Raw genomic sequence first — 14,265 nt, 5'->3', positions numbered from 1 at the left:
AGTGATGTGAGCATGTATCCCCTCCTCCTGGACCTGCTACCTCCTGGAGTTCAGTGATGTGAGCATGTATCCCCTCCTCCTGGACCTGCTACCTCGGTATCCTAGCTGTGACATGTCCATCAGTCTCAGGATCCAGCCCTGACTCTGAGAGAATTGTCCTCCCTCCTCCTTTAGTTCTTGGGACTCAGCAAGTGCCCTCAGTGGCTTCCTCTATGTCCCCTCCCCACCTTCCACTGCTGATTTTTCTCTCCTTCCTCCCTCTGCAAGATGACACTCAATCTGATGGCTGCCACTGTGTCCCACTAAGCAGGAAGAGCTGGCTAACTGGCGTGTGGTGCACTGTGAGCATCCTAGCTTGCTCGAGATCCACTGTGAGCATCCTTAGAAGAGGCAATCGTGGAACTCCTGTTTATATCTCTCTCTCTTATTTCTTTATCTTAATTACGGTGAGTCTGGATATCCTAGAGACATGTGCAGTGTTCTTCAGACCTCAGCGGATCCTAACCAGAAAGGATTAGATTGAAAAGTAGCATAGAAATGATATTTGAAGCAAGACAAAAGAAGAGATCAGGATGCACTGTAAGACAGCAGTGGACTAGAAGAGTGGAGATACTCAAGGGCCCAGACTGTTCATTTTTGACATAAAGTCTCAGTGCCACAAGCTGGCCTAGAAATCACTATGTGGGCTGGCTTTGAAATACTGATCTTCCAAGGAGCCAGTCATGGTGGCACATGTCTTTAATCCCAGCACTTGGGAGGCAGAGGCAGGTGAATCTCTGTGAGTTCAAGGCTAGCCTGGTCTACAGAGTAAGTTTCAGGACAGCCAGGGCTACATAGAGAAACCTTGTCTTGAAAATCCAAAATGAAGAAAGGAGGGAAAGAGGGAGGGAGGGAGAGAGGGAGGAAAGGAGGGAGGGAGGGAGGAAGGGAGGAAAAATGCAGACCAAAGTTTCTGTCCTGTCTGGTCCTGCAGCCATTCAGTCCCAAATAAACACACAGAGATTATATTAATTATAAACTGTTTGACTTATTATTCAGGCTTATTACTAACTAGGTCTTACAACTTAAATCAGCCCATAATTCTTATCCATGTTTAACCATGTGGTTTGGTGCCTTTTCTCAGTGAGGCGTTCTCATCTTGCTTCCTCTGCATCTAGCTGAAGACTGTGTCTCTGCCTTTCCTCTTCCCAGAATTCTCCTAGTCTGGTTGCCCCCCATACTTCCTGCCTGACTACTGGCCAATCATCATTTTATTAAACCAAAATATGAGTTACAAATCTTTACAGTGTACAAGAGCACTATCCCACAGCAGAAAAACTGAAAACTAGTCTTCCTACCTCAGTTTCCAAATACTGAGATTACAGGCACGCACTACCATGACTGCTTTAGGTTCCTTTATTAACATCTAGAATTCAATTCATCGTTCTTTTGTTTTTACGCTTAAATAGTGACTCACTATGCAGCCCAAGCTGGTCTTGAGCTTGGCACTCCGCTGCCTCGACCACCAGAACGGCAGGACTGCAGGCATGGGCTACTGCTCCCAGCTGCAAACGCATCATAGGGCTTCTCTCTCTCTACAGAAGAAGGAGGAACCCTAGCCCAGGCTGTCAAGACTCTTGTACTTCCTAAGGACATTACCCGAGAATTCTGTAACTATCAGTTGTTTCAAAAGCTTAGAGTCACAATAAATTATTTAAGCTGTATCAGAGAGGTTGAGTTTTAAATTTTGTTTGTGTTGGGTATTGTTGTTGTTGTACTTTTTCCTTGGAAGTGTTAAGTATATTTTTGGAGAAGTAATTATATGAGATATCCCAGACACTCCAGAATTTTCTAGAGACTTTAAATCCATGAGCAACATTAGGAGCTGCCTGTGAAGTGTCCTTAGGTCATCTCTGAAGAAAGGTCCATGGACGCTTTCAGAGGTGATGAGACAGCGGACTGGATCTGAGTCTCATTCATCCCCCGCTCATTCTTAAGTGCAGGGCTTTGCATTCATAGTAGTGAAGAGACACAGGGACATCTCCTTGTAACTGAGGGACTAACACAGAAAGCTGTGTCAGGAAGACATATGAGTGGCCAACAACTTCAGAAGTAAACATTTTATGGTAGATGCCTAAGGCTATTTTTGGCTCCTGCCCAATGAAATTACTTCGATCAGCTGTTCTCAATCTGTGGGTCTCAACTGTTGGAAGGCACGTATTCCATTAGTTTTAGGAACTAAAACACCGCCCAGTAGCAAAATTACAGTTAGGAAGTAACAACAAAAACAATATTATGCCGGGCGGTGGTGGCGTATGCCTTTAAACCCAGCACTCGGGAGGCAGAGGCAGGCGGATCTCTGTGAGTTCGAGGTCAGTCTGGTCTACAAGAGCTAGTTCCAGGACAGGCTCCAAAACTACAGAGAAACCCTGTCTCGAAAAACCAATATACATACATATATATGTATAAAAAATGTTTGGAGGGGCCATTACAATGTGAGGAACTGTATTAAAGGATTGCAGCATTAGGAAGGCTGAGAACCACTGACCTAGAACATGCAAATTAGATGCAAGTTAAAAAATAAAGAAATACACAAAACCTCTGCTGCACTGAAGACTTCTCACCAGAGGGCACTGTGCCAACATCCCAAGCCATAGGTTTTCTTATACTTCTGCTTCTGCTGCAATCCGTAACTGAAACTGCCATGATTTGAGGTTACATAAGCTGATTTTATCTTTATTTTGGGTTTTACTCAAAGATCCTGAATAAACAGGGATTAATAAAACAACATTGCGTTTCTAAATACAAGTGGTTTTGATATGAGCTGCCAGTCACAGGTGCCTGCTGAGCATGAAATATTGATTATCTCCAGTAACTGGCAACCCTTGCCTGAAGGAACGGGCATAACATAGAAAGTCAACCTCATGACAGAATGATAAGAAAATAATGTGCTTCGTAAGGATAAGTCCCGCCCCTTAGGGGGCGTGTTCGCCTCGGGCTAATGTTTGCCTATAAATTTGGCAAGCGTGCTCCCAGCCGCTTCTTCTGCTTTCCTGGTCTCCGTGGGAACGGTGGTTCTGTAAGTCTATTAAAGCTGTATATATATATATATATTACAATCTGTCTGCATTCATTTACGCCGAGTAAGGAGTGGCAGAAGTCTTTTCATTTTAATTCTTACTCAGAACCATCCAGTAATCTGAGGATGGTGGCTCAAGTCTATAATCCCAGCCTTGGGATGTGGAGACAGAAGGATCAGGAATTCAAGTGTACCCTTGGCCATTCATGAACATCCTAGCTCAGCCTAAGATTAAGGTCAACCTAGGCTACGTGAGACCCAATCTCAAAACAACAGCAACAGGGGCAGGGGAGAGCGTAGCCAGCAAAGTGTCAACTCTGTAACCATGGGGACCTGAGTTCAGCTCTCTAGTATCTATGGAAAAGTTCAGTGTAGTGGTGCATGCCCATGACTCTAGAGCAGGGTCACAGGGAACAGAGACAGGTAGCTCTCCAGAGCTTGCTGGCCAGCCAACCTAGCTAATCAGTGAGCTCTGCGCTCAGTGAGACACCCTGTCTAATCAAGGAGCACTGAAGAAAAGTACCCATTGTTGACCTCTGACCTTTACACACATTAGTACAAGAAGCCAGAACCACACACAACACATACACAATTTTTTTAAAGATTTATTTATTTATTAAGCATACAATGTACTGCTGGCAAGGAACGCACCAGGTCTCATGGCTGTGAGCCACCATGTGGTTTCTGGGAATTGAACTCAGGACCTCTGGAAGAGCAGCCAGTGCTCTTACCCTCTGAGCCATCTCTCCAGCCCCCCACATACACAATTTAAAACAACAAACCAACCAATTTCTGTGCCATTCCTGCTATCTCATGTGTGCAAAATGCTCACCAATTAGCTCTGGACCAAGGACAGACACTCTGCATCTGCCATTACCCAAGGAGACGTTATGACGGCAGGGGTGCTTGTGGGTGTGCACAAATGATGCTGTGTACCTCCCCACACAGGCTCCGACTTACATCAGATTATATTTAGGTCTCCTTTTGAGTCAGTAACCATTTTATTGGGTCTATTATCCAAAGATGAGCCAAGTGTCTTCATCATTCTACACACCAGGAGAGACAGGATTAAGAGAAAGCAAAGCGGCACAGACAGAGGAAGCAGCAGGGAGACAAAGCTATCAGATTCCTTGTGTGCAGTGAAAAATATCTAAAACTCTTATTTCCCACTTCATCCTCATTTGTGCTTGGTCTCAAAATAAGAGATTAACAAGAACCATTTCTGCTTTGTTTGGATTGCTGGAGGCAAGGGGGCAAAAACCAAACCAAAACAAAACACAACAACAACAAAAACACATAAGGCACAGAACTGGGCTAATGAAGCCCACAGGAAGCACAGAATGACCATTCCTCCTAGAACTTTCCAGTCCCCTCAAAACCTTTGTCCATCAGAAGCAGCCTGCTGAATCCCATCCCAACTCTGATTTCCTGCATAGCGGGTGTGGAATCTTATTCTTCACCAACTTGTTTGAAGTTTAAATTTGGTGCCCATTGTATTCTTTGGGGGGGGGTTAAATGCCCCTTTGACAAGGATCACCTCAGACCATCAGAAAACACAGATATTTACATTATGATTCATAACAGTAGAAAATTAGTTATGAAGTGGCAGCAAAAATATTTTTACATCCCAGCACTCAGGAGGCAGAGGCAGGTGGGTCTCTGTGAGTTTGAGGCCAGCCTTGTCTACAGGAGCTTGTTCTAGGACAGGCCCCAAAAGCTACAGAGAAACCCTGTCTTGAAAAACAAAACAAAAAAAATAATAATATTTTTACAGTTGTGGGTCACCACAACATGAAGAACTGTGTTAAAGGATCGCAGCATTGGGAAAGTTGAGAACCACTGGTTTATATCAACTTGACACAAGCTAGAGTCACCATGTAGAAGAGGGACCCTCGGCTGATGAATTGCCTTCATCAAGTTAGCCTGTGAGCATGTCTGTGGCTCATTTTCTTGATTAATGATGGCTGTGAGGGGCCCAGCCCACTGTGGGCAGTGCTACCCCTGAGAAGGTTGTCTGAGTCGTGAGTTGTATAAGAAAGCAGGCTGAGCAGACTGTGAGGAGCAAACCTGTAAGCAGCGTTTTTTTTTCGTGGTCTCTGCTTCAATCCCTGCCTAAGGTTCCTACTTGGCTTCCTGCCCTGACTCTCCTCAGTGATGGAGCGCAAGCTGAAGCTGGAAGGCGAAATAAACCCTTACCTCCCCGAGCTGGTCTGCGGTCAGTGGTTATCATAGCAACAGACAGCAGACTAGGGCAGGAACTGGAAACGGAGTTTATGATGTTGCTCTAACCAACCTGACCATAATTGTTTGGCGGGGGATGAAGGCAGCATTTGGGGCTTTGGGCTGCAAAAGCCATCGAGTGCTGAGGACTTAATGAGCTGTTGTGGGAATCTGGAAGATAGTTTTAGAAGAAATGCCGATGATAGGGGCCTGATTTGTATGTTTCCGAAGGCAGTAAAGACTCTGTCATGGCTGTTCGTGTGGTATTTTGGATTAAAGTCAATGAAAGTGAAACTTCTGCTTTACCCCGCCGACTGTCCCAACAAGCAGTGCTGGTTTCCTGGGGTTGGAGAATCAGCTACGATTAACAAGAGACCAGCATCGCCGAGCTGGACTGTGGGAGGTATATTCTCAGGGTCATCACACAGAAGCTGTGGTCCAGGGGTGGCCATTACTCTATCTCAAGCTGGCAGCAGACTTGGTAACGTGTAAGGGTCTCACATGTAGTACTAGAGCTGGTTTCTGTGGCATGGAAGCAGAAGAGCTGAAGAGGTCACGGTGAGAGGCAGGGCCTTGATACTGTGAGAGGCCAGGAGGTCAGAGGTGAAAGGGCAACTTCAGCTGCAGTGGAGATCCACACATACTGAAGATGCCAAGATAGTGGGACAACCTCTGAGGTTAGCATGGGGTGGAGCCAGCCTGAACCTATGAGAGAAGTTATGTGTGCAGTGAACAGCAAAGTCCGAGAGGTGGAGTTACCCAAGGGCTGTGGAGCCCAGAAGGTCTTGACTGAGTCACACATGAGGGGCATTGAGGTACATGATTTCATTAACACTATTGGATGTTGGTTTTGCTTTGCTTTGATTGTAACTGTGCCCTGGTTCGTTCTTAGAATAAGAAGTACCCTTGGACAGTTGAGAGACCTTGGATTTTTTTTTAAGACAGAGTAGTTTTTTTTTAATGAACTTTAAAGTATTTGGATTGTTTAGAAGCTGTGGTGTTTTTAAAGTTGCACTAGTTTTATTTTGTGATGTTAATATGAACACGACCCCTTGGGTACAAACATAAAGGAAAGGTTACGGTTTAATAATGACATGTTTGTACATCAAGTTGACAAGGGGTCTAATACGTTTTTGTTTGGTTTGTCAATTATCGAAGGCTTGAATCTCCTAGGAAGATGGAACAATCTCAACTGAGAAATCGCCTCCATCAGATTGACCTGTAGCCACGTTTGTGGAGCATTTTCTTGATTGATGATTGGTGTGGAGGACCCAGTCCATTGTGGGCAGTGCCATCCATGAGCAAGTGATTCTGGTTTGTATTAAAAAACAAGCAACAAAGCAGACTGAGTAAGCCCTGGGGAACAACCCAGTAAGCAGCATGCTCCATGGTCTCTGCTTCAGTACCTGCCTCCACGTTCCTTGTCGAGTCCATGCCCTGACTTCCCTCCACGATGGACTATGGTTGGGAGGTATGAGCTAAATAAATCAATGCCCTCACCACCAAGTTGGCTTCAGTGTTTTATCACTAGAAAGCAGACTAGAACAAAATGCCTTCTGCCGTGACCTTCAGGAATCCATGTCTCATCCATTCCCGTGGTCACTTGATAGGACAGCCAGTTCTGAGGGCTCGGAAGCCTGGCAGAACAGCAATGGCTGTTTGTGAGCCCGTAAGTCACTGATGCTGCCTATGGAGCTTCCCATGAGTCCCCGAGTTTGGAGAGGGAGATGAACTCACCATGGAAGTTGGTGGAGAACTCTGATCTACAGCATTGGCAACAAAGATGGTATTCACATAGGCTCTGAAGCACATGTATGACATTAGTAGGCACTAGCACAGGCTCTGAAGCACACGCATAGACATTAGTAGGCATTTATAGAATGTTAGCATTCCAAGGAAGTAGGCAGTAGATAAAAATCCTTATAGCATAGTGACAAATGGGAACACAGGATTGCACATCAGAATTTTGCTGAGTTTACCCAGATGTGAGCAGGCAGATCACAGACAAGATGCTGGGCCCTTAAGCCTTATCTAGTGCATTCATGGTATGAGGCACCGGGAGGTGAATGTCAATTCAGAAAGCCCCTTGGTTTGGATGAAGACCTTGCTATGGTTCAATTATGTCCACCCTAAAAGAACTGCATTAGAGACCTAGTCACTGCACCTCTTTGGAAAGGGTCCAGTTGAAATAAGGCCAGTAGTGGTGGGGGAGTCCTAATTACACAGTGTTCTCTCCAGGGACTTCTGGACACAGAACGTGAGTTGGTAAGGTGTTGGTTTCCCTGGAACTCCTGGTGCCCCTAGGAGTCAGCAGCCAAGCTATGCTGGAAGGGTGGGTAAGTAAGTATTTGGAGTCTTGGACCTCAGAATTCAGGTTACTGTATCTCACAGAGAGGGGATGAGAGCATCACCACCCTGACCTGCCCTCCCTGAGTGTTTGGTGTCAGTCCGTCCCGTTACAGAAGATCGGATACTCTATCTTTGTGTGTTTTCTGTTAAAAGGGTAAATAGAAGGTTAATGTGGAATTAAGATCTTAACTCAAGTGTGTAGTTAAAAGATAACTGAAGAATAGACAAGGTCTCCAGGGGCCCTGAGCCTCTGAAATGTTATTCAGATTCTAGACAGCCTGTCTTGAAACTCCTTGTAAGTTAAATCCTGTGTGCAAGGACTTAGAGAGTAAAGTACCTGGGACAGGGGGCTGCCTAGAAGCAGTCACCATCCATTCCCAGCCCGGGGCTTCCCATTTGGCTCCTCAAATGGTGGTTTCAGGGAGGCATATTAATTCACGTTGGGAATCATATAGAAAATGTGTAGATTTTTTTACTGGGCTGGGGGGGAGCAGGTACCATGAGTAATAGATGAAGGGCAGACAGAGAAAGTTGTTGGGAGTGAGACAGAGAGGGAAATGGGCGGTGAAGCCAAACTTCCATGGCGGGGTGGGGTGGGGGCAGAGTTCATCAGTCTGACCTGGGACCAGTGCTGACTCAGACACTGTTGTGTAAATTCTGTGGATGAGAGCACAAGGGTCAGGGGACTTCCAGACAGGAAGGGAACACCCCAAAAGGCAGTAGCAATAGGTGTCTGACACCGCAGTACTGAGGAGGTGAGCAGGGGGTGGAGTGAGGCCCTCAAACTCCTGAATGCACATGACCGTACTCACTACACGGGCAGTGCTCAGTGCCTGCTTGGAACCAAGGGTCTGGTGTCACTCTAGGAAGAGAAATAGGAGGTCTCCTTAGCCATGTTACACCAGTTAGGTATATGCATTTATGTTCATATCATTTATATCAGTAATTAAATCTGTATTGAATCTACGATTTATACTAATTATATACATTAATATTAATTAATTATAGCTGCAATCATCTATGCTTATGTCTATCATTGCAGACATGTGTGTATACAATTTTTTTGAGACAGGAAGACAAGGTCTAAGTATGCTGTCTGTGCTGGACTCAAATCCCAAGACTCAACTGAGACTTCTCACTCAGCCTTCTGCAAAGGAGCTGGGACCACAGACCTGCGCCTCCAAGCAGGCTAGCTATGTATGTATGCATGTATATGTGTATATATGCATGTGCTTTATTTATTGGTTTCGTAGTGGTTGGGATTGAGTCACAGACTACTGCACAATGAAGCATTCTACCACTGAGACACATCCCATGCCTGTGTTTTGTTTGTTTGTTGAGACAGACTCTCGTGTAACACAGGCTTGTCATGCACTTGCTAGTTGGCAAGGGTGACTTTAAAGTCCTCCTCCTCCTGACTCAACTCGCACCACCACACTGAACTCCACACCTGTCAAATGAGGAAGCAGCCACAGAGAAACCACACTGCTGCACTGTGTTCAAGTCAGAAGTGGAACAAAGGCTGGGCTGTGTGCCACTTATGCAAGAGCTCTGTGTATTCGTCTCTGTGCTCCTCTCTTTAGGGAGACAGAATTAGTGGCAAAGTGCCATACACTGGGTGGCTTGGGACAATAATCACATTCTCTTCCAGTGCCGGAGGCCAGACTTCTGGGACCAAACTGTAGGCTAGGTGTTGCTGCCCTTGGATGCTCAGGGGAAGGACCTACTGGGCCTCACTCCTGCCAAGTGTTCTGTGGCAGGTGCCAGGAGGATTGCTATCTTCATAGGACACGCCCTCTGTCCCCAGATGTTCAGCAACCAGATACCCACGACATGCCTAGCCCAGATTCCCAGGTGGAGGCGCCAACAGGCACCAGCCGCATTTTAAAGAGCTGTGTGTTCTATTGTAGCACAAACCCACAGATTGGTTACATTTCATGAAAAGTGGTTCATTTAGAGCCACAGTTCTTGTCAGATCTGGAGCTGCATCAGACAATGGCTTCTAAGTGGCCATGTGCCCAGGCAGCTCAAGGGACCACTTGGTAAGAAGCAGGAAGCCTTCATAGGAGTGTCCTCTGTTTCCTGAACTTTCAAAGGCCAGCAGTGTTGGGAGCAGTGAGACCCCAGATCCTGAATTTCTTGTAAACAACTTGTTTTCCCCTGATCTGAGTGCCTACAGCTGCTCTGAGCACGAGACCTTCAGGAGTTCCTGATGGCAGGAGAGTGGTTTCTGGTGGGTTTGGCTGGGGTGTGGCTATCTTTATATAATCTGCCCCTGAACACAATAAAGGGAGCACTCTTGGGGCTTTAATATCAGTGTTAAAAGGTCTGTATGTGGCTGTCTGTCTTTCCAACCTCCAGCCCCTTGCCCGAAGCTCGCAAACTGGGTTCTAGCGCACAGAGCACAGACATGGGGGCATGGGGGCACGGGGGCACGGGGGCACGGGGGCACGGTGCGCGGCACAGCAGGACACAATCAGGAGCCCACTTTGACCACATTCTAATCCCAGTCACTCCCTGAAAGCCTTGTCTCGATGCTCCAGAATATAAATTTTAGTTTTGGTTTCTACCCTCTGAGCACCTCCTGATGCAGAGTTAAATAAAGCACAGGCTCCTTGGGGACACCCAGACCACATCCAAACCACAGCAAAAGGAAGTGAGAACCAGAAACAGGTAGCGTTCCCATAGAGTCCTCTGGACTGGGTACCATGGAACAGAACCTGCTGCTTCAGACATGGTCACACTCCATCTTTCATAAACCCACATCCCCCTACACGCTCCCTCCCACAGACACCCCTACACACACGCACTCACCCTCCCACACCCTTGAACACACACACATTACCTCACACTCTAATGTCATTACATACGCAGTCACACACTTAAGAACATCTTCAACACATTCATCGCAATGCCCATCAAAATCCTTCAAAGACCTCGAAAGAACAGTATTCAACTTCATATGGAAAAGCAGAAGAACCGGGATAGCCAAAACAATTCTGTACAATAAAAGAACTTCTGGAGGCATCACAATCCCTGACTTCAAACTCTACTACAAAGTTACAGTACTGAAAACAGCCTGGTATTGGCATAAGAACAGACAGGAGGACCAATGGAACCGAATAGAAAACCCAGATATTAATCCACACATCTTTAAACACCTGATCTTTGACAAGGAAGCAAAAAATATCAAATGGAAAAAAGAAAGCATATTTAACAAGTGGTGCTGGCATAACTGGATATCAACATGTAGAAGAATGAAAATAGACCCATATCTATCACCATGTGCAAAACTCAGGTCTAAATGGATCAAAGGCCTCAACATAAAGCCAGCCACACTGAACCTTATAGAAGAGAAAGTGGGAAGTACGCTTGAACACATTGGCACAGGGGACCACTTCCTAAATATGACCCCAGCAGTACAGACACTGAGAGAAACAATAAATTGGGACCTCCTGAGACTGAAAAGCTTCTATAAAGCAAAGAACACTGTCAACAAGACAAAACGACAGCTTACAGAATGGAAAAGATCTTCACTAATCCCACATCAGACAGAGGTCTGATCTCCAAAATATACAAAGGACTCAAGAGATTGGACACCAAAAGAACACATAATCCAATAAAAAAATGGAGTAAAGCCTAAACAGAACTCTCAACAGAGGAATCTAAAATGGCTGAAAGACATGTAAGGAAATGTTCAACATCCTTAGTCATCAGAGAAATGCAAATCAAAACAACTCTGAGATTCCATCTTACACCTGTAAGAATGGCCAAAACACTGATGACAACTTATGCTGGAGAGGTTGTGAGGAAAAGGGAGCACTTCTGCATTGCTGGTGGGAGTGCAAGCTGGTACAACCCCTTTGGATGTCAGTGTGGTGATTTCTCAGAAAATTAGGAAACAACCTTCCTCAAGACCCAGCAATACCACTTTTGGGTATATATCCAAAGGATGTTCAATCGTGCCACAAGGACATGTGCTCAACTATGTTCATAGAAGCTTTGTTTGTCATAGCCAGAACCTGGAAACAACCTGAATGATGGATAAGGAAAATGCGGTACATTTACACAATGGAGTACTACACAGTAGAAAAAAATAACGACATCTTGAATTTTGCAGGAAAATGGATGAAGCTAGAAAACATTATTTTGAATGAGGTAACCCAGACACAGAAAGACAATTATCACATGTACTCACTCATAGGTGGTTCTTAAACATAAAGCAAAGAAAGCCAGCGTACAAACCACAATCCCAGAGAACTTAGACAACAATGAGGACACTGAGAGAGACTTACATAGATCTAATCTACATGGGAAGTAGAAAGTAGAAAAAGACAAGATATCCTGAGTAAAATGGAAGCATCGGGGACCTTGGGGGAGGATTGAAGGGAGGAGGAGAGAGGCAGGGAGGGAAGCAGAGAAAAATATAAAAAAGAACATCTTCAAACACAAGCTCAAAATCTCAGCTATATACAGTACCCCAAAATCGTACAGTACCCCCAAAATCTCAGCTATGTATCCAAGCTCACTGTCACACAACACCCTCCTTTCCGAGTGGATCATCTTGCCATCTGGAGCTTTCCTCACGGGGCTCCGGCTTTGCTCTGAAATCCGCCAGCTCATCTGTTTAGTGAGCGCTCTGGCTGGCATTTTCAGGACTTGGGTCTTTCTGTGGGAAGCTCTTGGGCTTCTGTGCCCAGGTTTCCCTATGACCTAACACGCAGTTTCCATTCTCAGACATTGGTTCCTGGAGAGGACCTCTCCAGAGGGACTTACCAGCTCACGGGGATGTTGGGAAGCCATCCGTAGGCAGCACCCCGCAGCAGCCCGAAGTGCTTCCTGAATACCACTTTCACCTTAGGATGGAGCAGAGGGGCCCCTAGGGGAACCCGAAGAGACCCCTTCACTTTCTGCCTACTCTCCAGGGTTAGACATCATCACAGGATCCTAGAGGCAAATGAGATTGTCACTTAAAGGCCGGTGCCTTGCTCCACAGCCCGGTCACTTCCATGGCCTTCTTTGGGTCTCGTCGCAATCCCCTAATGGGTCTGACAAGCCGAGTTCAAGAATGTCTCTCTGGATTCTGTCTCTCGAGACCAGGTTGTTGGGGAATATTATCTTAAGGTGTGTGACTTTTGTTTACGCTGCATTTGTTTAACTCTGTGAAGCTGTGGTTCGTTGCCTGTCTTAATCACCTATGGTCTAATAAAGAGCTGAATGCCCAATAGCGGGGCAGGAGCAAGGATAGGCAGTGCTGGCAGGCAGAGGATAAACAGAAGGAGAACTCTGGGAGGAAAGAGAACAATGAGAAAACAAGAAGAGGAGGACAATAGGTCCCAGCACCCAGCCAGGGAATATGAGAAGGTAAGACATACAAAGTAAGAAAAGATAAAAGCCTAGAGGCAAAAGGTAGTCGGGATAATTTAAGATAAGAAAATATGGCCGGGCCATGGTGGCTCACGCCTTAATCCCAGCACTCGGGAGGCAGAGGCAGAGACAGGTAAATCCCTGTGAGTTCGAGTACCAGGACAACTGTTACACAGGGAAACTCTGTCTTGAAAAACCAAAAAGAAAAGATGGCAAGAAAGAAGCCACACTAAGGCTGGACATTCATAAGTAAAAATAAGACTCTGTGATTTATCTGAAAGCAGGATGGTGGGCTTCTTCAAAAGCCAAAAGAGTAAACATCCCTCAACACGAGTTAATGATGCGACCACAGTGCCCCACACTCCTCTGAAGGAGAAGCATCCACCACCTCAATGGCCTACTGGCTGGTCATGAACAGAATGAGTGTTCCTCAGTTCTGAGTCCAAACCTGTCATTGGAGTTAGAGATGGGTGCCCACCCACCATGCTGGCCTTCCTGTGCTGGCTTCTAGCAAGGGTCTGGAGCCTCACGTGCCAAAGACTCAAGTCCACAGAGACTTGTGTGGTCTGTGGGGGAAAAAAAATCTTCCTAGAAATACAGCCATGCCCCCTCTGTCTGTCTGTCTCTCTTTATCTCTCTGTCTCTAGCTTTGTCTCTGTCTTTGAGTTTGTCTCTTTCTGTTCCTCTCGCTTTCTATCCGTCTATATTTGTAGCCATACCAACAGTTCTCAACCTGTGGGTCGCAACAGGGATCACCTAAAACCATCAGAAAACACAGATATTTACATGATGATTCATAACAATAGCAAAATTAGTTACGAAGTAGCAATGGAATAATTTTATGGTTGTGGTCACCACAACAAACAGATCTGTATTAAAGGGTCACAGTGCTAGGAACGTTGAGAACCCACTGTGCTAGAGTTTATACTGATGTTTTCAGGGAAAAGAGACTAGTTCCTTTAATGCTTAAAAAAAAATCAATGAAAATATAAAGATTAAAAAAAGAATTCCTAGGACTGGAGAGGTGGCTCGGTGCATAAAACAACTGCAGTGTAGATGAGAGAAGCGGAGTTCCGATTCCCAGAACCCATATAAACATCTGGCAGGTGTGGCCCCCACCTATGTAATACTAGTATGGAAGAGGCACAACGGGATCCCTGGGCCAAGGTGGTCAGCCAAACAAGCTGAAGAAAGAGTGACCAAGGAAGACAGCCATTGTAAACCTCTGGCCTCCACACACATGAGAAAACACACACACACACATAGCTGCA

Source organism: Microtus ochrogaster, unplaced genomic scaffold (genome assembly GCF_000317375.1).
Source record: "Microtus ochrogaster isolate Prairie Vole_2 unplaced genomic scaffold, MicOch1.0 UNK7, whole genome shotgun sequence".
NCBI classification, from domain to species: Eukaryota; Metazoa; Chordata; class Mammalia; order Rodentia; family Cricetidae; genus Microtus; species Microtus ochrogaster.
This window is presented reverse-complemented; position numbering follows the sequence as displayed.